The 24,912-nt window shown below is 46.4% G+C and overlaps 1 protein-coding gene across 2 annotated transcripts in view; it reads right to left on the reverse strand.

The window, feature by feature from the left end:
* LOC126278201 (lipase 3-like) overlaps window positions 1–24,621 on the reverse strand; it is a 163,021-nt gene extending 138,400 nt beyond the window's left edge. The window contains exon 1 of one of the 2 annotated variants that reach the window (XM_049978122.1): window positions 24,376–24,621. The gene's annotated coding sequence lies outside the window, so the exon portion shown is untranslated. The remainder of the gene's footprint in view (window positions 1–24,375) is intronic. The other variant, XM_049978123.1, reaches the window with a different exon arrangement.
* Window positions 24,622–24,912: the final 291 nt, after the last annotated feature.

Below are 24,912 nucleotides of genomic sequence, written 5' to 3' on the forward strand. Positions count from 1 at the left end.
CCAACGCGAGCAGCAATGTCGCGAAAAGATAAACCGCAATCGCTATATGCTACACGGAATCGTAATGGTACGCATTTCTCCTCCTTACACGAGGCATCACAACAACGTTTCACCAGGCAACGCCGGTCAACTGTTGTTTGTATATGAGAAATCGGTTGGAAACTTTCCTCATGTCAGCACGTTGTAGGTGTCGCCACCGGCGCGAACCTAGTGTGAATGCTCTGCAAAGCTAATCATTTGCATATCACAGCATCTTCTTCCTGTCGGTTAAATTTCGCGTCTGTAGCACGTCATTTTCGTGGTGTAGCAATTTTAATGGCCAGTAGCGTAGTTAGGAAAAAAGTTCCGGTATTGCGTTCTGTTCTTTAAGGCCATCAACTCATCCATCCTGATTGTCACAAATCGAGGACTTCCTTTTCACCGCCGTGGTACATAAAATGTATCGCCATTCCATTTGCCTAATTGATAGCATGCATCCATGCCATAGGGAAATCGATGGCGTCGGGACGAAAGACGTCCATAGGCACAGTCGAAATAAAAGGCCCGGCGTACGAGGAAAGTCAGTATATGGCGGAGCCGTTTTCAGCACTAGCGTGTAGAACCACAGTTCAGTCTGTGCTTGTCCGTATCTATCATCGCGCAACAGGGGCGCATGGGATCGTCAGTTAGGTGAATGGAATGGAGCCTGTTTCAGGTCGGAAATTTCCCGTTAGTGAACACATACCACATCAACCACACAAAATTGGACAAGAAGAGCCCGTGGGTGGCTCTCCAGACCAGCGTCCAGTCGACTGTGGAGTATCGTCAAACACTGTTGTTAGCTGGATTCCAGCACTGACGGCCACTATAATAAATCTTCTCTGTCGGATTCCGTGTCTCCGGTATAATTCCCAGTATATAGCTGTGTTCTACGAGAAACGTGAGATGTTAACCAGATCCACACGTACAGCTGGACGTCGTCGTCCGAGGTGAATGCTCCTCAGAGCCTGTTTAAGGGGACCTAAAATGGTGTAATCACAGGGAGAGGGGGCCGGATTGTATGGAGGGTGGCCGAGAACCTCACATTTGAATTTCTCCAGGAGTGCCGCGACTTCGTTGGCCGTATGAGGCTTTGCATAGTCGTGGAGCAGAATGAGCCCATAGGTGAGATTGTCTGTTCGTTTTGATTGATCGCTTTGCGAAGGGTGGTCAAGATTTGCGAGTAACGCTGGGCATTCACTTTTGTCTCGTGCTGCAGGAAGTGAATCAGAAGGAGTTCAAGTGGTTCAACTGAGCACTATGGGACTCAGAATCTGAGGTTATCAGTCCCCTAGAACTTAGAACTACTTAAACCTAACTATCCCAAGGAGATCACACACATCCATGGCCGAGGCAGGATTCGAACCTGCGACCGTAGCGGTCACGGGGTTCCAAACTGAAGCGCCTAGAACCGCACGGCCACACCGGCCGGCCATCAGAAGGGGGCCATCTTGGTCAAAGAAGAACCGTGACGTCCTCCAGTAAGTGCAGAAATGGCTAACATCGCAACTCTGGGAATTTTATGAGACAGCCATTAACCACTTTGTATCACAGTGGGACAAGTGTCTCAACAATCAGGGGCAATATTTCTAACATACAGGTACTGTTTTCCGTAATTATGACTCCGGCTCGTTTCTTTTCAAACGCCTCTTATAGATGGCCCGTGAGCGTTGCCACATCTCAGCGTCGACAACTGCCGATAGCAGGTCGCGTGTGATGTAAAATCTATCCAAACGGCTCGCGGAATGGCTAGTAAAGTGTCTGTATTCCTGTCGATCGCCGTATTGTATGACCCATGTGTCCAGTGAAGCGAAGTCCGTTACAAACGCCTGAAGTGCCGGGCAGGTGATCGAGTGTGGCAGCTGGTCGGACGGCCTAAGCACGCAGCTGAATTCTCCGCCTACTACCAAGTGGTCGGCATTGGCCTGGAAGAGCATTGCTATTTCTTCGGGACGAAAGATGTGGCGTTTACTTCATTTATCGGTTCCGAAAGGAGCCTACAAGCTCACCAAACGAAGTGTATGAACCGTGAGTGCGACCCCACAGGCCGATGGCAAACGGGATACATCAGTTGCCATAATCCCTTCCATCCTCCGCTCACAACTGAAGACAGGGTAAATATCGAGACAGAGTCCTGGTCGGAACTCATGAAGGAAAACAACATCCAGAACCGCAGCTCATGATGTATCCTCCAGAAAACGTGTTGCCGTTGACACTGATTATGGCGAGGCGGTATGCCTGTCCCATCAAGTCGTAACGGCTGTCCTTGGTATTACAGATGGATACTATTCGTGGTGTGGAGTGTCTTCAGGACGAAGAGAGAAGAAGCGGCGAGTGTAGGTCATCCCGGCCTAGGGCTCTGTCGTCGTCAACGTGGACGCTGCCAACGGCATCGCTGTATCGTCACGGACCAGAAACGCAATCTGCATCTGCATCTCCATCTCCTGCGCCCAGGTCTCCCAGAGAGGTCGGTAACACTGGATCTCTAGAGGCATACTTAGTCAAGGTTGTATCCCTGGGAACGGGCCTTCGGTGATCTCCCGCACCCCCAAAGTGCACGGTCTCGCCGGTAGCAGGGGAAGACACGGAATCATCTGGTACGTTAGGATCGACCGCGTCTGTCCGGTGTATCGGTTGACGGACCCCGTCAGCCGTCGTTGCTTCCTCGGGCAGTTCTACTGCCTCCGTCGTTACGCGCCTTTTATTATGTCGCTTCTGCGATTTCTGTTTACGCTGTTTCGCCTTCGTGTCCGGCACAGGGCAGGGGGTGGACGCGGCATCCTGTTCTTCAACTTCCACCGCGCCGGCGTCTTGTCGTTGCAGGGTGCAGGTGTCCCGCCTGGCTCGACGAGAGTGCAAGAGACGCATCGGCGCGAGAAGACGCTGCGGGCTCCTCACGAACTTTTGCAGAGCCTCTAAGGCTCGGACCAACACAGAAGAGTCGTCGTAGACAGCTGGCATCTCCCGTCTGGCCGCCGCAACAATCGGCGGTTGAAGCCGATCGTCAGAAGAAGTCTGCACGAAGCGGCAAGGCACCGCCTTCGTGGCCTACCTGTCCACCCGGCTCTGGTCCTCGGTTGACGGTCGTAAGTAATTATCGACCGGCAACTAGTGGTCGTGAGATAGGAAGACATATGGCGGCGCGTCTCATGTGGACCCGTCGCAGCCCGTTCCAGACGGGTTACATTTCGAAGGTATTCAATTTTTCGGCCGAGGACTGTGCGTTGGGTTGAGTTGATGTGAGGGGAGGAGAGCAAACTACGAGGTCATCGGTCTCATCGGATTAGGGAAGGATGGAAAAGGAAGTCGGCGGTGCCCTTTCAAAGGAACTATCCCAGCCTTGGACTGAAGTGATTTAGGGAAATCAAGGAAAACCTAAATCGGGATGGTCGGACGTGGGATTGAACCGTCGTCCTCCCGAATGCGAATCCAGTGTGCTAATCACTGCGCCACCTCGCTCGGCGAGGAATGTGCCATAGGGTCGAAGATGAACCGTGGCTATATCTTCTGGAACTTCAAATGGTAGTTGTAAAAGATGCACACTTTGTATTCCCAGTTCAGCACATTCGGGTGTTAGCATTGCCACGTTTTGGTCAGAGTGGGAGAATCCGTACCTTTCCGTCGAGCGGCTGAGAAGTTTGTCACAGACCCCATCGTCAGTGAACTTGTGACACACAATGCTGGGAACGACAAACATCTGGATACGAGGTGGATACTCCACAGCTCCTTCGGATCAATGTGTATCACGTCTCGTAAAAATCTCTCTGCGTCGTGGGCGTTGTATCAGCAGTACGTTGAAACAAACTACAGCTTGATCGTGGCTTTCCGGTAGGAGAGAGCCATCGGATGTCAGGAACGTACACTATGTGATCAAAAGTATCCGGACACCCCCAAAAACAAACGTTTCTCATATTAGGTGCATTGTGTTGCCTCCGACTGCCAGGTACTCCACATCAGCGACCTCAATAGTCGTTGGGCATCGTCAGAGAGCAGACTGGGGCGCTCAGCGCAACTCACGGACTTCGAACGTGGTGAGATGATTGGGTGTCACTTGTGTCATACGTCTGTATTCGAGATTTCCACACTCCTAAACATCGCTAGGTCCACAGTCCCCGATATGATAGTAAAGCGGAAACGCGAAGGGACACGTACAGGTCGACCTCGTCTGTTGACTGACAGAGACCGCCGACAGTTGAAGAGGGTCGTAATATGTAACAGACAGACGTCTATCCAGACCACACACGAATCCCATACTGCGAAAGCATCCATAGCACGTACTATGACAGTTAGGCGGGAGGTGAGAAAATTTGGATTTCACGGTAGAACAGCTGCTCATAAGCCACACGTCACACCGGTAGATGCCAAATGACGCCACGTTTGGTGTAAGGAGCGTAAACATTGGACGATTCAACAGTGGAAAAACGTTGTGTGCAGTGGTGAATCACTGTACACAACGTGGCGATCCGATGGCAGGGTGTGGGTGTGGCGAATGCATGGTGAACGTCATCTGCCAGCATGTGCAGTGCCACAGTAAAATTCTGAGGCATCGGTGCTACGGTGTGGTCGTGTTTTTCATGGAGGGGGCTTACTCCTCTTGTTGTTTTCCGTGGCACTATCACACTAAAGGCCTACGTTGATGTTTTAAGCATCTTCTTGCTTCCCACTGATGAAGAGCAATGCGGGGATTGCGATTGCATCTTTCAACACAGTTGAGCACCTGTTCACAATCCCTGTAATGGAGTGGCCTGCAAAGAGTCCTGATCTGAACGCTATATAACACTTTTGGGATGTTTTGGAACGCCGACTTCGTGCTAGACCTCACGACCAACATCGAAACCTCTCCTCAGTGCAGCACTCCGTGAAGAATGGGCTGCCATTTCCCAAGAAGCCTTCCAGCACCTGACTCAACGTATACCTACGCGAGTGGAAATTGTCATCAAGGCTAATGGCGGGCCAACACCATATTGAATTCCAGCATTACCGAGGGCGACACGAACTTGAAAATCATTTTCAGAAAGGTGTCCACGTACTTTTGATCACGTAGTGTCGCTGCGACAGCCAATACTAGCGAGGCGGTGCGGTGAATTACACTACTGGCCTTTAAAATTACTACACCACGAAGATGACGTGCTACAGACGCGAAATCTAACCGACAGGAAAAAGATGCTGTGATATGCAAATGATTAGCTTTTCAGAGCATTCACACAAGGTTCGCGCCGTTGGCGACACGTTCAACGTGCTGACATGAGGAAAGTTTCCAACCGATTTCTCATACACAAACAGCAGTTGACCGGCGTTGCCTAGTGAAACGGTGTTGATACCTCGTGTAAGGAGGAGAAAAGCGTACCATTCCGTTTCCAACTTTGATAAAGATCGCATTGTAGCCTATCGCGATTGAGGTTTGTCGTATCGCGACATTGCTGCTCGCGTTGGTAGAGATCCGATGACTGTTAGCAGAACATCGAATCGGTGGGTTCAGGAGGGTAATACGGAACGCCCTGCTGGATCCCAACGGCCTCGTATCACTAGCAGTCGAGATGAGAGGCATCTTATCCGCATGGCTGTAATGGATTGTGCAGGCACGTCTCGATCCCTGAGTCGACTGATGGGGACGTTTGCAAGACAACAACCATCTGCACAAACAGTTCGACGATGTTTGCATGTACTATCTGATCGGAGACCATGGCTGCGGTTACCCTTGATGCTGCATCACAGACAGGAGCGCCTGCGATGGTGTACTCAACGACGAACTTGGGTGCACGACTGGCAGAACGTCATTTTCTCGGATGAATCCAGATTCTGTTTACAGCATCCATGTTTGGCGACATCGCGGTGAACGCACATTGGAAGCGTGTATTCGTCATCGCCATACTGGCGTATCACCCGGCGTGATGGTATGGGGTGCCATCGGTTACACGTATCGGTAACCTCTTGTTAACATTGACTGCAGTGTGAACAGTGGACGTTACATTTCAGATGTGTTACAACCCGTGGCTCTACCCTTCATTCGATCCCTGCGAAACACTACATTTTAGCAGGAAAATGCACGACTGCATGTTGCAGGATCTGTACGGGCTTTTCTGGATACAGAAAATGTTCGACTGCTGCCCTGGCTAGCACATTCTCCAGATCTCTCACCAACTGAAAACGTCTGGTCAATGGTGGCCGAGCAACTGGCTCGTCACAATGCACCAGTCACTACTCTTGATGAAGTGTGGTATCGAAGCTGCATGGGCAGCTGTACCTGTACACAGCATCCAAGCTCTGTTTGACTCAATGCCCAGGCGCATCAATGCCGTTATTACGGCCAGAGGTGGTTGTTCTGGGCTCTGATTTCTCGGGATCTATGCACCCAAATTGCGTGAAAATGTAATGACATGTCAGTTCTAGTATAATATATTTGTCCAATGAAAACCCGTTTATCATCTGCATTTCATCTCGGTGTAGCAATTTTAATGGCCAGTCGTGTACAACAGATCGAGAAACGCGACGCGGATCGGCCAAGGCGAAGGTCGAGGTGAAGGTCGAGGTGAAGGTCGAGGTGAAGGTCGACTGCAGGCAGGCGCGTGGGCTGCCAAGCCAGCCTGGCACAGCGCGTCTCAACACTGCACGAGGCGCGAGTTCGATTCTCGGCCTTGGCACGAATGTTTACTCGCTGCTTCATTCTATATACCTATAATTTCATGACTGTTTGCGCACACATAGAACGATAAAGGTCATAATTGTCTCGGTGAGACTGGAGAGCCGGAAATATTGCCGTAGCACGCCTCTGTGAAAAACGTTCCGAAGTTTCCATCTTCAGCATATATGTAAAGATTTCTAGTTCTCGATACAAGGGAGCAACCAATCTAGAGAAGTCTGTAAGCAAAGCATGGTGTGCGCAGATGAATACCTGCCACTTTGAATGTTTAACAGTTGACTCATATTTATAATGACAGAGAAGACCACTTTCAAAAAAAAACTGCGGGCGCTCTAAGTGGAAAGTCAAGTTTGTTGGGATGAAAGCAATCTGTCGTATCAATACCATCTCTAGTTTGCATCCTTGATGCGTAACCATAGTGCTCCCACATAACGCACTGCAATCACAGTCACACCCACATTCAGCTCCAGCTTGTGGGACGGCGTCACAGACAGCTCTAACGAGCTTAGGACATCTACAGGGCACCAATGACGTCGTCTTTTGTCACCACTGTATGGACCGACGTGTAGGTTTTCATCTCACCAGTTGTCCGCAATGGAATATTCTACTGAAAATCACTAAAGGAGAATTTAGTCTTTTTACTGACACTGCAAAACTTCAGCTCTGTTAAAAGAGACGTTATATGCAGTACCGTTCACCGTTTGTGTAGGCACGCTTTGGCAAACCGTAGTTTCGTGAGTAGTTATGATGATGAAACTGATGAAGTTATACGATATATCTTGATGTGGATAGCCTTAACAACTGGGAAGTTTTGCAATAACTTCCAGTGTCCAGGTGCGTATGGCAATCTCAAAGGAGTACTGGCCGCAGAACGCTTCTGGTGCCGATAACGTCCGTTTCGCACAAGGAGCACGAAGACAAGGTCAGAGGGACGAGGGCTTGTGCGAAGGCGTACAGACAGTCGTTTCTCCCTCGCTCTGCTTGCGAGTAGAGCAGGAAAGCAAATGACTAGCGGATGGGCAAGGCACCCTCCGCTACGCACCATACGGTGGCTTATGGAGTATGTACAGGTACGTAGACGCACATGTAGAAACGGAACTTTTTCTCTGAAAAATGCGCCGTTTTATTCCGGCATAGAATATATTTTAGAAGTAATTCTCGAATATTCTATGACTATTCGTGATTGTCATTCACATTTGCCCTTATCTTATTTAAAAAAATGCAACGCCAATCTAATAGTAACAAGTCAATAAAATTAAATTGTATGATAAATGAAACTTTGATATTCACTTCAGAAATCTAAAACAATATTTGCATAAAAATATTGCTATTAAAAAGATTCATAACAATTTGTAACTCAGGCAAGCCCCCTGGACGTAGCCATACATTGAGATTGAATCACATAAATATTTTGAGAAGATTTTCAAACTTATGAATAATAGTCTCTTTGGTAATCTAAGCAAAGTTCACGAAAGAGAGGAAAAAAAGTTAGCGATGTCCTGGAAGGTAGAAACGAGTTGTTGCGTTGATTCCATGACTTATCTTCAAAGCAGCGCATTTCTGACGAAAACTTAATTGGTATTGAATTGAACAGAATTAATATTATGTTGTATAAAGAAATGACAATGGAAATGGAAACTTTAGATATCTGAAAGTCTCATGTTAGCCTCTTTCGTTACTGATATATACTAAACGAGTTTCCAGAAAAGCATGTAAAACTGTGTTAGGCGGATACTGGCAGCTTAATTTCTCATATTATTTCTAGGGCACCTAATCTTTATTTGAGGGCCGGAGGGAGTTTTGGCGAATCCATTGGAGTCATCCTACTGTTAAAAATTATAACATTCAACAAGTCTTATGTAAAACTTCCTGGCAGATTAAAACTGTGTGCCCGACCGAGACTCGAACTCGGCACCTTTGCCTTTCGCGGGCAAGTGCTCTACCATCTGAGCTACTGAAGCACGACTCACGCTCGGTCCTCACAGCTTTACTTCTGCCAGTATCTGGTCTCCTACCTTCCAAACTTTACAGAAGCTCTCCTGCGAACCTTGCAGAACTAGCTCTCTTGAAAGAAAGGATATAGCGGAGACATGGCTTAGCCACAGCCTGGGGGATGTTTCCAGAATGAGATATTCACTCTGCAGCGGAGTGTGCGCTGATATGAAACTTCCTGGCAGATTAAAACTGTGTGCCCGACCGAGACTCGAACTCGGGACCTTTTCCTTTCGCGGGCAAGTGGTCTACCATCTGAGCTACCGAAGCACGACTCACGCCCGGTCCTCACAGCTTTACTCCTGCCCAGGAGAGCTTCTGTAAAGTTTTGGAAGGTAGGAGACGAGGTACTGGCAGAAGTAAAGCTGTGAGAACCGGGCGTGAGTCGTGCTTCGGTAGCTCAGGTGGAGGGCCGGCACGGTAGCTCAGCGTGTTCGGTCAGAGGGTTAGCTGCTCTCTGTAATAAAAAAACTGAGTTAATGATCACCAACGAACTTAAACGGATGTCTTACGACGCCCGCCCCGAGCAGATTCAACGAACAAAAGCAAACAAAATGAGATTTAAATAAAAAAAGATGGTAGAGCACTTGCCCGCGAAAGGCAAAGGTCCCGAGTTCGAGTCTCGGTCGGGCTCACAGTTTTAATCTGCCAGGAAGTTTCATATCAGCGCACACTCCGCTGGAGAGTGAATATCTCATTCTGGAAGTTTTATATAGTTTACAAATCTTGTTAATAGTTATCAATATTAGGTTGAGTCGATGAAAAGTGACATATTTGTGATGAATTATTACAGACACTACTCTGAATCTTCAAATTAAAAGCAGGTTTGCACGTTTGTGTGTTCTGACTTTAGGGGCGCTTAACGGTGTGGTTATCAGCGCCTTGACACTTTTAAAATGAACGAATATGGATGAAATCACAGAGAGGATAAAACCTACACAATGACACTAATGAAGTCACTACCAGATCTCACACGGCTTAAGACAACAGAGAAAGAGCAAATGGTGCTATAATGGAAATTTAACACAACTAAGACACAGAGGAGCTAAAACAATGGAGAAGGCAAATGTGACCGGTTTTCAACTTATAAATACACGGGTGAGCCAGTCACCCTGACAACACACTTCGATCATCTCTCAAAAATCTTGAGAGAAATGTTGGGCAGTTCAAAAAAATTTCATTGGAATGTCACTAAAATTAGAGGGTAGGTCCGGCGACAAATACGCCGCCGTCATATGGTCTGAAAATAAGATATAGTATAATAAGATGTGGCACACGGTGATGATCCGTATGCCGCAAGCACCACATATTGGAGGGTCATCGCGCCGAAGCAAGAAGCCATGCGCAATAGGGCTGTAACCTATGCGAAGAAGAGTGAGGAGAACTTCGCTCCATCGATGTGGCAGGAAGGTGCGCCAAGATAGAGTTGTGGGCTTTACTAGACGGAGCTGATTGGCACCTCCGACCACCAATCCTCCCATTGACCCCAGGCTCTGTGGCACAACAGAGGGGCTACAGCGTGTGTGGGGATGGCAGAGTGCACTGAGTGGGCATCGCGACAAGCCTACTTGGTTGCTTCGTCCGCCCATTCATTCCCCACAATGCCCTTCTGTCCTGGTACACAGCAGAAAGACACTTCGTTCCCCAGCCGTTGTAGTTGAATGACGGCGGCCTAGAAATTGTGCACTACTTTGTCTGCTGGGTACAAGAGTTGTACAGAATGAGGGGTCCCCAGAGAAGAGGAAATGACAAGGAATTTAGGACTGCTCCACTGCTCGCAAAATCGCATATAATTTCTCCTCGAAGACCAACCATTGGGACACGATCAGGGAGAAAAACAAAGCAACGAACAGAGTGTCCCCGTTTTAACCCATCTGTATAGATAGGCTTAGAGTTGTGATATCCGGTTGAAATGTCGTTAAAACGTTTTAAAAACATATGCTGGAGTGTAACCTCTCATGTAGCGCACTAAAGCTGAAATTGCTCTGAGTCTCTGCAGTAACCTGGGTGGCGCATGGGTAAAACCCTGGTTTGAGGCTGTACTTCCTCCAAATCAAGTGACTCTAGCATACGACAAATGCAGATCCCAAACTGGCTTGTTGCTCTTGGATGATTCGAGAAAAGACATTAGAGAGATGGATAGGCTACAGTACGGTATGCTCGTGAATTTGGAGCTGGGAGGAACTTACATGCCAGAAGAACCGTCACGAATTGCTCTTCGATTGTAAGTAGGGGTTACCCAGACTCAGTATAGACGCAGGGTGTGGGACTGGTCCTACATGAACCCGTGGCCAGTCAAGTACTCTCATTGTGGACAGCGTTTTCAGATGATACAGGAAACGCCTATCCAATCAGCGTGCCCCCATAGTGTAGCTGTGAAGGAACTAAAGCCCCATAAAACCGTAGCAAACACCTCTAGCTGCGGCACTTTATGATAATCAGTGTCTTCGAGTTTTGGTTTTCAGGCCTCTCAGGTGTGGCAAACATGCCAATTTGGAGTAAAAAACGTGGTCCAGAAGCACCAGAGAGGCTTTAAAACGTAAAACGGTGTCCCTCAGAAATATGACAAGAACGATTAAAAGGAGCACACACACACACACACACACACACACACACACACACACACACACACAAACAAACACAAACACACACTTACCTGCAAAAAACTGAAAACCCATCTTCAGAATCCTCATTGTGAGAAGCTAAGTAACTACTTGATCTCTAACAACCAGACCAGACGACGGTTAACCCTTCGCTTCAGGCTCTTTCCTACAGAGCTCGTTAAGAAACCACTCCAGTAACTACTGGGACATGTACGCTCCTTTCCGGTTTGAGAAGAGGTATCAATATTACCTGTCTGAGTAGCGGAAGTGGGCTGTCTGCCATAGCAGATTAAAACATTCGAGGGGGATTTCACTTAATGCTGCTGGCAAATTTCGAAGCACGTAGTTCTGGATCTGGTCGTTACTGGGTGCAGTGGCATGAGCCTTAGACTGCCGATTCCGGGTTCCCCGTGTAGAAGGTGTAAAAAAAGAATAAAAAATAAAAAAGACCTTCTGCGCCATCCAAAATTATTCGCCGTTTAATATCTGTTGATAACATGCAATGTACTTCTGTTCTACATCTACATCTACATCTACATCCGTACTCCGCAAGCCACCTGACGGTGTGTGGCGGAGGGTACCCTGAGTACCTCTATCGGTTCTCCCTTCTATTCCAGTCTCGTATTGTACGTGGAAAGAAGGATTGTCGGTATGCTTCTGTGTGGGCTCTAATCTCTCTGATTTTATCCTCATGGTCTCTTCGCGAGATATACGTAGGAGGGAGCAATATACTGCTTGACTCTTCGGTGAAGGTATGTTCTCGAAACTTTAACAAAAGCCCGTACCGAGCTACTGAGCGTCTCTCCTGCAGAGTCTTCCACTGGAGTTTATCTATCATCTCCGTAACGCTTTCGCAATTACTAAATGATCCTGTAACGAAGCGCGCTGCTCTCCGTTGGATCTTCTCTATCTCTTCTATCAACCCTACCTGGTGCGGATCCCAAACTGCTGAGCAGTATTCAAGCATTGGGCGAACAAGCGTACTGTAACCTACTTCCTTTGTTGTCGGATTGCATTTCCTTAGGATTCTTCCAATGAATCTCAGTCTGGCATCTGCTTTACCGACGATCAACTTCATATGATCATTCCATTTTAAATCACTCCTAATGTGTACTCCCAGATAATTTATGGAATTAACTGCTTCCAGTTGCTGACCTACTATTTTGTAGCTAAATGATAAGGGACCTATCTTTCTATGTATTCGCATCACATTACACTTCGCTACATTGAGATTCAATTGCCATTCCGTGCACCATGCGTCAATTCGCTGCAGATCCTCCTGCATTTCAGTACAATTTTCCATTGTTGCAACCTTTCGATACACCACAGCATCATCTGCAAAAAGCCTCAGTGAACTTCCGATGTCATCCACCAGGTCATTTATGTATATTGTGAATAGCAACGGTCCTATGACACTCCCCTGCGGCACACCTGAAATCACTCTTACTTCGGAAGACTTCTCTCCATTGAGAATGACGTGCTGCGTTCTGTTATCTAGGAACTCCTCAATCCAATCACACAATTTATCTGATAGTCCGTATGCTCTTACTTTGTTCATTAAACGACTGTGGGGAACTGTGTCAAACGCCTTGCGGAAGTCAAGAAACACGGCATCTACCTGTGAACCCGTGTCTAAGGCCCTCTGAGTCTCGTGGACGAATAGCGCGAGCTGGGTTTCACACGATCGTCTTTTTCGAAACCCATGCTGATTCCTACAGAGTAGATTTCTAGTCTCCAGAAAAGACATTATACTCGAACATAATACGTGTTCCAAAATTCTACAACTGATCGACGTTAGAGATATAGGTCTATAGTTCTGCACATCTGTTCGACGTCCCTTCTTGAGAACGGGGATGACCTGTGCCCTTTTCCAATCCTTTGGAACGCTTCGCTCTTCTAGAGACCTACGGTACACCGCTGCAAGAAGGGGGGCAAGTTCCTTCGCGTACTCTGTGTAAAATCGAACTGGTATCCCATCAGGACCAGCGGCCTTTCCTCTTTTGAGCGATTTTAATTGTTTCTCTATCCCTCTGTCGTCTACTTCGATATCTACCATTTTGTCAACTGTGCGACAATCTAGAGAAGGAAGCACAGTGCAGTCTTCCTCTGTGAAACAGCTTTGGAAGAAGACATTTAGTAATTCGGCCTTTAGTCTGTCATCCTCTGTTTCAGTACCATTTTGGTCACAGAGTGTCTGGACATTTTGTTTTGATCCACCTACCGCTTTGACATAGGACCAAAATTTCTTAGGATTTTCTGCCAAGTCAGTACATAGAACGTTACTTTCGAATTCATTGAAAGCCTCTCGCATAGCCCTCCTCACACTACATTTCGCTTCGCGTAATTTTTGTTTGTCTGCAAGGCTTTGGCTATGTTTATGTTTGCTGTGAAGTTCCCTTTGCTTCCGCAGCAGTTTTCTAACTCTGTTGTTGTACCACGGTGGCTCTTTTCCATCTCTTACGATCTTGCTTGGCACATACTCATCTAACGCATATTGTACCATGGTTTTGAACTTTGTCCACTGATCCTCAACACTATCTGCACTTGAGACAAAACTTTTGTGTTGAGCCGTCAGGTACTCTGTAATCTGCTTTTTGTCACTTTTGCTAAACAGAAAAATCTTCCTACCTTTTTTAATATTTTTATTTACGGCTGAAATCATCGACGCAGTAACCGCTTTATGATCGCTGATTCCCTGTTCTGCATTAACTGATTCAAATAGTTCGGGTCTGTTTGTCACCAGAAGGTCTAATATATTATCGCCACGAGTCGGTTTTCTGTTTAACTGCTCAAGGTAGTTTTCAGATAAAGCACTTAAAAATATTTCACTGGATTCTTTGTCCCTGCCACCCGTTATGAACGTTTGAGTCTCCCAGTCTATATCCGGCAAATTAAAATCTCCACCCAGAACTATAACATGGTGGGGAAATCTACTCGAAATATTTTCCAAATTATTCTTCAGGTGCTGAGCCACAACAGCTGCTGAGCCCGGGGGCCTATAGAGACATCCAATTACCATGTCTGAGCCTGCTTTAACCGTGACCTTCACCCAAATCATTTCACAATTCGAATCTCCGTCAATTTCCTTCGATACTATTGCACTTCTTATCGCTATAAACACGCCTCCCCCTTCACTGTCCAGCCTATCTCTGCGGTATACATTCCAATCAGAGTTTAGGATTTCATTACTGTTTACGTCTGGTTTCAGCCAACTTTCTGTTCCTAGTACTATATGGGCGTTGTGACCGTTTATTAATGAGAGCAGTTCTGGGACCTTTCTATAGACGCTTCTGCAGTTTACTATTAGCACATTAATATTGTTATTCCTTGTTGCATTTTGCCTACTCCTGCCTTGCCGCGTCTCAGGAGGCGTCTTGTCGGGCCTAGGGAGGGAAATCTCTATCCTAAAAAAACCCCATGTGCACTCCACACGTACTCCGCTACCCTCGTAGCCGCTTCCGGCGTGTAGTGCACGCCTGACCTATTCAGGGGGACCCTACATTTCTCCACCCGATAGCGGAGGTCGAGAAATTTGCACCCCAGCTCTCCGCAGAATCGTCTGAGCCTCTGGTTTAAGCCTTCCACTCGGCTCCAAACCAGAGGACCGCGATCGGTTCTCGGAACGATACTACAAATAGTTAGCTCTGATTCCACCCCGCGAGCGAGGCTTTCCACCTTCACCAACTCCGCCAACCGCCTGTACGAACTGAGGATGACCTCTGAACCCAGACGGCAAGAGTCATTGGTGCCGACATGAGCAACAATTTGCAGTCGGGTGCACCCAGTGCTCTCTATCGCCGCCGGTAGGGCCTCCTCCACATCTCGGATGAGACCCCCCGGCAAGCAGACAGAGTGAACACTGGCCTTCTTCCCCGACCTTTCCGCTATTTCCCTAAGGGGCTCCATCACCCGCCTAACGTTGGAGCTCCCAATAACTAATAAACCCCTCCCCCCGTGTGCCTGCTCGGACCTTGCTGAAGGAGCAGCCACATGTCCACTCACAGGCAGAGCGGGCGATGCCACACGGCCAGCCTCCACATTGACCCTCCGCCTCGTGCGCCGCGAACGCCGCTGAACCCGCCACTCCCCTTGGGGAGAGGGTGGCCCAACCGCGCCCGGTACCCGCGAAGATGTCTCGACAGCAGGGACAGTGGGTGAAGCATCTAACACCTGGGGTGCACCATGCGACGCACCAGACTCCCCACTGCCGCTACACTCCGAGGCAGCAGCCTGAAGACGGCTGACCGCGGCCATCAACACGCTCAGCTGTTCGCGAAGAGTGGCCAGCTCCTCCTGCGTCTGTTTCTGAATCTGTAGCTTTATTACGGTAACTATATTTCATATGAAATGGATGTAGTAGTGTATTTATTTGTGAACGCATATAACTGGTTGTTATTACAATGTAAATAAATGTAAATTGCTGGGTAATCGCCAAGGGAGCTTTGTCTAAATGTATCAACAGTAACGACGTAATGGCAGTAGCTGCGCCGCGTTGTTTATCTTTCCGTATGGAGATCGGTTGGTAGGACATGTTCTGAGGCATCAAGGGATCACCAATTTGGTACTGGAGGGCAGCGTGGAGGGTAAAAATCGTAAAAATCGTAGAGGGAGACCAAGAGATGAATACACAATGCAGATTCAGAAGGATGTAGGCTGCAGCAGGTACTGGGAGATGAGAAGCTTGCACAGGATAGAGTAGCATGGAGAGCTGGATCAAACCAGTCTCAGGACTGAAGAGCACAACAACAACATGGAGAGTCTCCATCGCTCTGCGAGCAGAGGCAAGACACAGCAGCTTGAGTCGTTGAAAGAGTGTGGAAGTGATTGTTGGGAGCTCTCGTAGACGCGGTGTGCAGTTATGATTGTCCCAGTGTAGGCGCACCTACTTTATTAATCAGTGACTATTGAGAGCACGGCTGGAGTGGACAGGCGGAGGGAGCTGCAGTTGTAACTGCTGACTGTCCCATGGTTATCCGTGGATCTGGAGACGACTCGTGGTTCTCAACCAGCTGCAACAGCAGTATCTCTGTATTGCCACCGGCTACATTCTTCGTCGCCCGTATTTTAGCTACAACATCGTAAGACTTAACTGACACAGTATAACTAATATCGTAGAGGCATTACCTAGTGGCATTTCTATAACGAACTTTAATGACTAACTTCCGTGAAAAATAACCTGCAATAGTTAAAACTTGTAGGGCACCTGTGTTGTCATTGTCCTCAGACATGATCTCCCAACAGCGTCCCTTTACCTTCCATACAGAGTGTTGTAAAATATTAAAACTGATTACATATTTACTGCTAGTTTTGTTTGTTTGCTAATGACCAGTTTCAGTCTAAATTTTGCTGCCTCAGTAGCTGTTCATTCTGGCATTGCATAACAGAGGTTCAATTAATTTGCAATTTTGAGTATTAACTCCACTCGCTTAAAGTAAAATAAAATTTCACTGGCAAAACTAATAACTAAAGACACAGCACAAAATAAAGAGTTCGCAATTTCATTTGTTCTGTATTCAGCATAGCGAGTGACTTCTGCTGGCTTGCTATGTATTTTATTGTTCTTACATTAAAATAAGTAAATCAGGTGCTCATCTGCTTAAAGAAAATTCAGTTCAGTCGTTCAGTAATCAATTGTAAATTGCATTCTTTTTTTTTCAAATTTTGCATTACGTTATGGTGAAGTTACTGAAAGTCATGTTTTACATAATAAAGTTTCAGCTACAGTCCGTCATTTATTTAACCTGCAAGTTCATTTAACTTTGCTTTCAAAATTTAATGTTTCAGAATAAGTAAATGCACACTCAGTGCTTGCTGACTCATTCATTTTCTCATGAACTGTTGGGTTGCGAAAAAGCATGACAACCTTCTGTTGACATGGCAGCGATTATTTGTCTAATGTTCTTTGCCATTAGCTCTCTTAGGATTTTGGATATTCATTGCCCTAGTGGGCAGGCGACCGCTTAATTATCCCTTTTTTTCTAGCCAGTACTTTTTGTATTAAATGTTACGTATTACTCTTCCCTCCCCCCACCCTTCCTTTGTAGTTCATGTGCGATTGCACTAAATTCCACTCATGTCAAAATTACACTCCTGGAAATTGAAATAAGAACACCGTGAATTCATTGTCCCAGGAAGGGGAAACTTTATTGACACATTCCTGGGGTCAGATACATCACATGATCACACTGACAGAACCACAGGCACATAGACACAGGCAACAGAGCATGCACAATGTCGGCACTAGTACAGTGTATATCCACCTTTCGCAGCAATACAGGCTGCTATTCTCCCATGGAGACGATCGTAGAGATGCTGGATGTAGTCCTGTGGAACGGCTTGCCATGCCATTTCCACCTGGCGCCTCAGTTGCACCAGTGTTCGTGCTGGACGTGCAGACCGCGTGAGACCACGCTTCATCCAGTCCCAAACATGCTCAATGGGGGACAGATCCGGAGGTCTTGCTGGCCAGGGTAGTAGCCTTACACCTTCTAGAGCACGTTGGGTGGCACGGGATACATGCGGACGTGCATTGTCCTGTTGGAACAGCAAGTTCCCTTGCCGGTCTAGGAATGGTAGAACGATGGGTTCGATGACGGTTTGGGTGTACCGTGCACTATTCAGTGTCCCCTCGACGATCACCGGAGGTGTACGGCCAGTGTAGGAGATCGCTCCCCACACCATGATGCCGGGTGTTGGCACTGTGTGCCTCGGTCATATGCAGTCCTGATTGTGGCGCTCACCTGCACGGCGCCAAACACGCATACGACCATCATTGGCACCAAGGCAGAAGCGACTCTCATCGCTGGAGACGACACGTCTCCGTTCGTCCCTCCATTCACGCCTGTCGGGACACCACTGGAGGCGGGCTGCACGATGTTGGGGCGTGAGCGGAAGACGGCCTAACGGTGTGCGGAACCGTACTCCAGCTTCATGGAGGCGGTTGCGAATGGTCCTCCCCGATACAACAGGAGCAACAGTGTCCCTAATTTGCTGGGAAGTGGCGGTGCGGTCCCCTACGGCACTGCGTAGGATCCTACGGTCTTGGCGTGCATCCGTGCGTCGCTGCGGTCCAGTCCCAGGCCAACGGGCACGTGCACCTTCCGCCGACCACTGGCGACAACATCGATGTACTGTGGAGACCTCACGACCCACGTGTTGAGCAATTCGGCGGTACGTCCACCTGGCCTCCCGCATGCCCACTATACGCCCTCGCTCAAAGTCCGTCAACTGCACATACGGTTCACGTCCACGCTGTCGCGACATGCTACCAGTGTTAAAGACTGCGATGGAGCTCCGTATGCCACGGCAAACTGGCTGACACTGACGGCGGCGGTGCACAAATGCTGCGCAGCTAGCGCCATTCGACGGCCAACACCGCGGTTCCTGGTGTGTCCGCTGTGCCGTGCGTGTGATCATTGCTTGTACAGCCCTCTCGCAGTGTCCGGAGCAAGTATTGTGGGTCTGACACACCGGTGTCAATGTGTTCTTTTTTCCATTTCCAGGAGTGTATTATCAGTATTTAGGTTAGGTTAGGTTGAGAAGGATCTGTTGTACACTTTCCTCCTACTAACCGGTATTATTTTCCTTCGGTAACGGTAGCCCTACTCGCGGTAGAATTTCATTAGGCATTCACAGTCACTGCAGTGCAGTAGGACGATTAGGAGAGGGAAGGCTAGACGTAGCGACGGTAGTGACAGGGCAGTATCAGTCTGGCATTGCCTTTTCTCACAGATTTCACATTGTGCACATTAGTAGCGAATTAAACCCTTTCGTCTATGAACAAAGTCGCTTACGCACGGTAGTTGTTAGTGATAGAAATAAGACACAAAATTTCAAAGTTTCCATTAATCAGTGAAACAGGTAAGATGCTGAACATGAATGAAACTGAAAATTTGATTGTACTTAATGGGGAACAATCGATAAAACAATGGGGAACGGATCCCCACTGTCGAGGAACCGGCGACTAGCATCGCAGAGGCCACCACTGACACACAGGAACTGACAAAAATGGAATTCCTGGCATTTGCAGATGCTGTAGAATTCCGATTAAAAATAAAAAACCGAATCCATTGAAGACGCATACGAGCATATCATTAAGAAAGAACCAGAGTTACAGTCAAAACCAGTAATATATCGCAATACATACGATTTGTTGAGCATGTTGATCAGTAAAATTAATACTTAGTCGAAATCGATATAAAATAATTTTCAAGAACAAGTATCAGGATGGGCATCATTATGGGAATTATTGGTTTCATACCGGGAATTAACAAATATGTTCCACTTAATCGTCCTACATTTATTTACTACATAAATAAAATCTAAAAAAGCATTTGTAAATGTACAAAATAAACATCAAAAGTGTTTTCTGTGGTCTATAAAATATGCATTATATCCTGTAGATAAAAGTTCAGCAGGTGTTACTTTACGAGTACTGAGCGTGTTTTGCAGATATGTGTACAGCATTATTTAGGATCAGTTTGCTATTGTACTGAAATTAGGAGTTTTTCGTGCGTCTGTGGGCTGTGCAACGTGATCCCAGGCACATCTGGGTACGTGTTTTGTGACAGTGTGATAAATATAAACAGAGTGCAGTCATTCCTTACTCACCCCAGCAGCAGGCTGAGTCGTTTTCCCTAACCATCTTGGTTTTATGTTAGGAGAGGGACAACTGCGTCCCCTGCTGGTGGTACTGAGTACTAGACCTCATGGAGAACACACTGTTTGCCGCCATCATGGATAACTGTACTTGCGTCATCAATTGGTGTCCAGGTGGCGTCGTCTGATGGTGACAAACTGTACTAAGCCAGTTGGGGTCTGGAGCTTATGGTGAACCCACTAGGTGGTGCCATTTTAGATTGTAGTACTTGTGTCACTACAGCATCCTCTAGTGGCATCGACATGAACTAAGTCAGTTGGGCCATGGACTCAGTGGCGAATACACTTGGTGGTGGTACTGCCTCTAATTGTTTAAATAAAGGCTGGTGTATGATTTCGATAGTTGACAATTAGCAAGCAGTGTCTTTTAGTTGCATTATTATTTTGAGAAATTACGAGTTGTTTTGCTATCTGGACGTAAATGTATTGCATTATTTATGAGTGGTTTGCATGTGTGTAGGTTGTGCAATGTGTTATTTTTGACGGTTTACAACTAGCAAGAGTATGTGTAGAGCCTTATACATGAGTTATGCAGGAGTAGTTTGCAGGTCTGTATGCTGTGGAGCATGTCAGAGCATGTGTTCTCTGATAGATATACTCCATGCGTAAATAAATTGATCCCAAATAAATAAAGTACACTCCTTCCTCTCTCCATCAGCCTAGTGGGGGGTGAGTCCTTTTACCGCCTACCCCTAGGAAAAGGTGTCGGTCTGTGCGACTGAGGTTAGTGGTGGTGGTGAGCTTCGTTCACAGTAACTTCCTTACGTTGGTAGCGAAAACGCAAGTGAGCTTTGTTTACTGACAGAATTGAAACTTGGCGCCAGTTCCTAGTAGGAAGTGGCGGTCGGGGGGCTGAGGTTAGTACAAGTGTCCTTTCTTTCCCACAATTTTCTTAGGTTAGTAGAGAAAGCGCAAGTGACCTTTCTTTACTGCCAGAATTCAAAGTTGGCACCGGTTCCTACAAGAGGAGGCGGTCTGAACCTTGAAAAGTAGTTGAAATTAGATAGTTGAACACCTTTTCATATTTATATGAAATTGTAAATTCAATTAATTAGTGACATTAAAATTGAAATGCAATTAAGTACTTAGGCAATTGATAGGTTAGATGCGCCATGTGGGTGTTAGCATATTTACAGAAGACTTTATCTGGCGCGTGTATGCAGGTGGCTGCCGAGGGTGTGTGATGTAAGCGATCGGAGGCCAGTGGGCTGGCGATGCGGTGTATGTCCAGTTATAACACGTGCGTGCGAGAGAGAGCAGATGATCTAGTTTCAACACGCAATGTCACGGTAGCGTCCTCTGGTGGTCACGATATGAACTAAGCCATTTGAGCTTTGGAGCTCGTGGCGGATGCAGTGGGTGCAGCCATCTTGAATAACAGTACATGTGTCATGTTCTGACGTAAGGGTGGCACCTTCTGGTGACGAGAATATGAAGTAAGCCAGTTGGAGCCCGGACTGCGTGGTGAACACACGTGCGTTATATTGTTTAAATAATAATAAAGACAAGTCCGTTTTTCCGCCCTTATCATGTTGGAATTTGGACTTCGCGAGATTTTTTATTGGGGGCGGGGGGGGGATTAGGTTAGTGGAGGTAGGCCAAGTGTCCAATCTTACACGTCGTGGTGGATACACTGGGCGAAGCCATCTTGAATAATGGTACTTGCATCATAATCTGACATCACAGTGGCGTCCTCTAGCACTCGTGCTGTGTACTAAGTCAGTTGGAATCCAGATCTCGTGGTGAATACACTGTTTGTAGCCATCTTGGATTATGTCACAGATGAGTGCGCCCTCTGGTGGTGGCAATGTGTACTAAGTCTGTTGGAGTTCTGACCTTGTGGTGAACACACCTGCATGGAATTGTTTAAATAAAGTATTATATCCAAGTCCTTTTCCCACGAATCCTTATCAGGTGGTGGCAGTCTGGTAACTGAGGCTAGTAAAGTGTCTTTTCTTTCGCATCATTTTGTTGGCTTAGTAGATATATGGAACTGAATTTTGTTTAAGGCAAAAATTTAAAGTTGGTGCCAGTTCGTAGGAAGAGGTGGCGGTCGGGTGACTTAGATTAGTGGAGGTGGGCGAAGTGAGCTATTTTCCTACGATTTTCTTTATTAAGTAGAGATAAGAGTAGTGTGGTGCATTATTCCTCTAGAATTTGAACTTGCCATCATTTTCTAGGGGGTTAGGGGTTAGGTTAGTGGACGTAGCCCAATTTGTCTACTTTCCCACCATTTTCATGGTGTGACACATTATCCTGCTGGAATTTTAATTCCCCACCAAGTTTTTTCTGGAGGTTTAGGTGAGTGGAGGTAGCCCAATTGACCTATCTTCCTGCCAAAATTCCAACTTCCCGCTAAAATGCGCCATCTTGAATACTACTGTAGTGGATGTTTTCTGTATTGTGGTAGGTCTATAAATTATTGTTACTGCTTACTGACATTGTTGTGCTAGGTGGGGGGGGGGGTGGTAAGAATTCTGTTACATGGAATGGTTTGCAAATGTGGTGTTACGTGCGTTCAGCTTTCAGTGTTTTACGTGTTCATAGTTTCTTGTTCTAAGCTTTATTTCCCTTTCACGCGTTTGCTAAGTGATAATCATTGAAGTTCACTAACGTATGCCTGCACAACTTCAATTAAATTCTACAAATTCTTGCTTTTCAGGGTCATCACGAAGCACATTTAATATGTAAAGCTGAAGACTTAGATGTGAAACACTTTCGGATAACGAAAGTTAATTTAGAGTACTCGTAGAGATGTGATTCGAACTCACTTAAAAGATGCAGTTCTGGTTCAAATAAAAGTAGGCATGACACTTCGGTATTTGACATGTGGCGATTAAGTCTTTCCATTATTCAAGCCTATACCACGTTCTGAAAATTACAATTTCAGAGTTTTTGTTTCATATCTTGGATGCTATTTACGATGCCCTAAATACTAATTTTAAAGCTAATATCTTGCACACCAAATACCGCGAAATGTTAAATTTATTCTATACCAGGTTTTGATGCTATGCTTTGTGCAAGTGAACTAAAAAGAGACTGTGATAAATTATAGATGGTTTCCTTCATTAAAAGCTGCACTCAATCCGAAATAATATTGTTATCAGAATCATTGTTGCCCCTATCTCAAATCCACTGAGCAAGTGTTTAAAGAACACGAAGTTGCACGTATTAGAATATGATTACCTGAATATCCTACCACCATTGCATTAATTGTCGCCATTTTTTAGATAAGGTGAGGTACTGTGAAACAACAAATCTGTCTTTCATTAAGCAACTCTTTCTTACTCACACAGATTTTATCCTTGTATCATGTAATAGAGACAGCATCTCCATTCACCACGTAACTTAACCATTATGTGCCAACAACCTCATTAGCAAAACCTACCACTGTTGCATAATAAGCCTTACTCGGAACAATGTGTTTGAGACAGAGCCATGATGCGATGTACGATTGGAACTACATATTTTGGTAATATACACGTATAAATATGAAACACATGAAAAACGACATTTTAGATTCAAAGGCAACGGCTCCTTTTGACGCTAATTGGTGGTGGACGAAGAAAAATGTTGTGACAAAGTGAAAGCATTTTTAACTTCTGTAGCATGGCATCTCTCCCTTCACCTAATATTCATGAGACTTGTTGCATAATTCCAATAACTGAGGATAGAGCGTCCAGTACTCGCCACGATCTTTTAGAGAGAGATATTGATTACTTACATCCATTCGATATCTTTTTAGTAGCAAACGCAGCACTGCAACACTAGTCTCGAAGCGTAAAAGCGTTGTGGTATCCATCCCACCTTTGGAGCTTAAAATCGAACCTATGCTTCATACACAGAATAGATTGTAACCTACCGTAACCTCCTTGACCCAAACTCACACTGACGAAGAGATCGGATGCACTGTGACCAAGCAGTCGGCCGAAGCTATCGGGCGCCCTCCGGCGATGGCTGTCGCCGACGTTGTGTACGCAGTATTATACTTTGTCACTTCTCACTGCGTACCGGTTTGTCTTCTTTCGGAATTTTGGACTTTTGCTCTATCGTCTTCACGAAATCCCTTTTATTTGTACGAACTATGAAACTGCTTAGAACTACCTTCTGCACTATTTACTAATACCAATTTAAACTTTTTTAAGGGTTTTTGCACTTTTTGATGTTTATCACTTGTACCTTTAAAGTGGCCACAATTAAAGCTTTCGATCTGAAACTTTTATGGCCGGTTCCCTATACTATGTAAGTTGTTTTAACACTGAGTTCGGTTAGATGTCGCAAATTCTTTACGACAGAACACGTAGCGTATGTTACCACCTCTGTGTCACCACACAAGAAATGTGTTCTTTCTCGATTTTAACACTTCAAGAATCAGTTTTAACACTTCATGAGTCAGAGTTAGTTTTGTTAATTATTCCTAGAAGCGTTAGTAATATTTCTTATTTGTAAGTTGATGACAAATACCTTTGATGAGGTCTAAAAAAGTTCCAAGCTGTGAGGTTGCGACGTCACGTGAAGAAGCCCTGTTTTCAACAAAATCACACGAGAAATTTTTTTCTCACTGTGATCGCAGTACACTTCACCGCCGATGTGCACTGTTTTTCCACGCCGGGGCTCTGTTTGTCCGCGGAAGTCCGACGCTGAAACTTCGTCCTCAGGAGCGCGCATGAAACCAGGCGCGTCTGCACTGGTCGTCGCAGGATAGCTGAGGGCGAGGGGGGAGGGGGCGGGGCAGTCTTGCGACACATCGCTACCCGCTGCCTTCAGCACCGCGCACGTGGACAGCGGCACTACTGCCCATCTGGTATGCTGAATGGTACTGTCGCTGAGTAGCGTTTCATTTTTCGCCATTTGAGCGCTCCATAATTTTTCATTATTACATTGCGAGGTGCCGGGGCTACCAGTGTATTTAACACTAACTTCTTCTAGAATCTTCATATGGAAATGATGCTCTAAGCCCCCCCCCCCCCCCTCCCCCTTTTCTAACACCGACTTTTGCTG

Source organism: Schistocerca gregaria, chromosome 6, assembly GCF_023897955.1.
Source record: "Schistocerca gregaria isolate iqSchGreg1 chromosome 6, iqSchGreg1.2, whole genome shotgun sequence".
Taxonomy (NCBI): domain Eukaryota; kingdom Metazoa; phylum Arthropoda; class Insecta; order Orthoptera; family Acrididae; genus Schistocerca; species Schistocerca gregaria.